The sequence below is a fragment of the Procambarus clarkii genome, chromosome 47 (genome assembly GCF_040958095.1).
Source record: "Procambarus clarkii isolate CNS0578487 chromosome 47, FALCON_Pclarkii_2.0, whole genome shotgun sequence".
Classification (NCBI taxonomy): domain Eukaryota; kingdom Metazoa; phylum Arthropoda; class Malacostraca; order Decapoda; family Cambaridae; genus Procambarus; species Procambarus clarkii.
The window spans coordinates 16,830,513-16,834,185 of record NC_091196.1 but is presented as its reverse complement, the minus strand read 5'-3'; positions in this window follow the sequence as shown (position 1 = coordinate 16,834,185).

Below are 3,673 nucleotides of genomic sequence, written 5' to 3'. Positions count from 1 at the left end.
AGAATTTACCTGAAGGTGTCTATCTTTAGTGGCTTCAATGGGGACAGGAAGCCGGTGGTTTATTATAGGTCTTCTCATTGTTTCTGAGGATTTTTTCCATCTGAAATAGAAGCAATGTCTTGTCATTTACGGTTTCGGCGGGTAGGATGTTCCATTGTGGCTTGTTAAGCTTGTAGCTGTTCAAAACCAACATTTCAAAACAATATTTTTCTTATAGTAAAATACATTAATATTTAAAGATTTTGGGAAAATTTACTAAAATTTCCTGCTATCCATAATTTGCCCGTTGTCCCATAAAACAAAATAGAGTCTTAAATGAAGACCTTGTGGATTCTCACGGAAAACTTTAATATTTTCTTCTCCTAGTACCCCTATTCTTACACATTATATATATATATATATACCACAGGGGAACTCAGCCATAACTTTATCTGGCGAGTGTGGCAAGTGGCGGTCACGACTGACCAGACCTCACCAATCAGATGCTTGTGTATGGTAGAAACTGCATTTTGATTGGAGTTTTTTTTGGGGGGAAGCTTCTTTATGAGGAGCCACGAGGCGCGGGTTCACCCCTCTGTCTCTGGGCTCCGTGTCCTGAGCCTCGGGGGGGGGGGGGGGGGCTCCGTGCTGTCAAGACGAGACCTCGCCCTCGAGGCGTCACTCCTCAAGCCGCAGTGTACTTCTGAGCAACTCCTGTCAACTGTTCAACTCTTGTGTCGGCGGAGAAGCTGCAGCAGGGCGGTGTGGGGCCCATTCATCAATCACGCTGGATAAGGGAGTACCTAAGCAACAGAAGACAGCAAGTCAGTGTGAGGGGTGAGGTCTCGGAGTGGCGAGACGTCACAAGTGGAGTCCCGCAGGGGTCAGTCCTTGGACCTATACTGTTTCTGGTATATGTAAATGATCTCCCAGAGGGTATAGAATCGTTTCTCTCAATGTTTGCTGATGATGCAAAAATTATGAGGAGGATTAAGACGGAGGAAGACAGTATGAGGCTACACGATGACCTAGACAAACTGAATGACTGGTCCAATAAATGGCTACTAAAGTTCAACCCGAGTAAATGATTAGTGATGAAACACAGAATAGGAGATGAAGTCTTTCATGAAACGGACAGAGAGAAAGATCTAGGAGTTGATATCACACCAAACCTGTCTCCTGAAGCCCACATAAAAAGAATAACGTCTGCGGCGTATGATAGGCTGAGTAACATCAGAACTGCCTTCAGAAACCTGTGTAAGGAATCATTCAGAATTTGTATACCACGTATGTAAGACCAATCCTGGAGTATGCGGCCCCAGCATGGAGCCCGTACCTTGTCAAGCACAAGACGAAATTGGACACGGTTCAGAGGTATGCTACTAGGCTAGTCCCAGAAGTAAGAGGCATGAGTTACGAGGAAAGGCTGCGGGAAATGCACCTTATGACACTGGAAGACAGAAGAGTAAGGGGTGACATGATCACTACCTACAATATTCTGAGGAATTCACAGGGTAGATAAAGATAGACTGTTTAACACGGGTGGAACACGAACAAGGGGACACAGGTGGAAACTGAGTACCCACATGAGCCACAGAGACGTTAGAAAGAACTTGTTCAGTGTCAGAGTAGTTAACAGGTGGAATGCATTAGGCAGTGATGTGGTGGAGGCTGACTCCATACACAGTTTCAAGTGTAGATGTGATAGAGCCCAGTAGGCTCAGGAACCTGTACACCTGTTGATTGACGGTTGAGAGGCGGGACCAGAGCCTGAGCTCAACCCCCGCAAGCACAACTAGGTGAGTACACGAACGGAAGCGTGTGTGCGTGAGTGTGAGAGTTGGTACTGAATAGGTGGACTGTCATTAATTGCGTGCGCTCTTAACTCACAGTGTGTTGGGGGTGAGTGTGAGTGAGGCGACCTGAGGGAGAGTGTCGGGGCCGGGTGCTGCCGCTCCCACCAACCACAGCCAAGTGGACCAATTTGTCACACACGTTATTTCAACACCATTGTCATCCACACCTCCGTGGACATAAACATTCCATTCACCTGGGCTCTTAGAGACTCGAACAGTAGACTCCCCCCACGCGATCGATACAGCTCCGGCCCCCCCCCCCCACACACACACACATACACACACACACACACACACACACACACACACACACACACACACACACACACACACACACACACACACACACACACACACACATACACACACACACACACACACACACACACACACACACACACACACACACACACACACACACACACACACACACACACACACACACACACACACACACAAACACACACACACACACACACACACACACACACACACATTAGGCTAAGACTTGTTGAGCACCTGGAGAGCATTGGGTTTGTAAACAAGCACCAACATGGGTTCTGGACAGGGAAATCATGCCTAACAAACCTTTTAGAATTCTATGATAAAGTAACAAGGATAAGGCAGGACAGAGAAGGCTGGGCAGACTGCATATTTCTTGACTGCCAAAAGGCCTTTGATACGGTACCGCACATGAGACTGCTATACAAACTTGAGAGGCAGGCAGGAGTAAGTGGAAAGGCCCTAGTATGGGTGAAGAACTACCTAACAGGAAGGAGCCAGAGGGTAATGGTAAGGGGCGAAAAGTCGGACTGGCGAACAGTAACAAGTGGAGTACCTCAAGGATCGGTGCTGGGACCAATCCTCTTTCTAATTTACGTAAATGATATGTTTACAGGAGTGGAATCATACATGTCAATGTTTGCGGATGACGCAAAATTAATGAGAAGAGTTGTGACAGACGAGGATTGTAGGATCCTCCAAGAGGACTTAAACAGGCTGCCGAGATGGTCAGGGAAATGGCTACTGGAGTTTAACACCAGTAAATGTAAAGTTATGGAAATGGGATCAGGTGACAGGAGACCAAAGGGACAGTACACAATGAAGGGGAACAGCCTACCTGTAACGATTCGAGAAAGAGACCTGGGAGTGGATGTGACACCTAATCTAACTCCTGAGGCACATATAAATAGGATAACGACAGCAGCGTACTCTACACTGGCGAAAATTAGAACTTCATTCAGAAACCTAAATGAGGAGGCTTTTAGGGCGCTTTACACTGCCTACGTGAGACCCGTCTTAGAGTATGCCGCGCCATCATGGAGCCCCCACCTGAAGAAACACATAAAGAAACTGGAGAAGGTTCAGAGGTTTGCGACGAGGCTTGTCCCAGAGTTACGAGGGATGGGATATGAAGAGCGGCTGAAGGAACTGAACCTTACGACACTAGAGAAAAGAAGGGAGAGAGGAGATATGATAGGGACATATAAAATACTCAGGGGGATTGACAAAGTGGAAATAGATGAAATGTTCACACGTAATAATAACAGAACGAGGGGACATGGGTGGAAACTGGAAACTCAGATGAGTCACAGAGATGTTAGGAAGTTTTCTTTTAGCGTGAGAGTAGTAGAAAAATGGAATGCACTTCAGGAACAGGTTGTGGAAGCAAATACTATTCATACTTTTAAAACTAGGTATGATAGGGAAATGGGACAGGAGTCATTGCTGTAAACAACCGATAGCTAGAAAGGCGGGATCCAAGAGTCAATGCTCGATCCTGCAAGCACAAATAGGTGAGTACAAATAGGTGAGTACACACACACACACACACACAC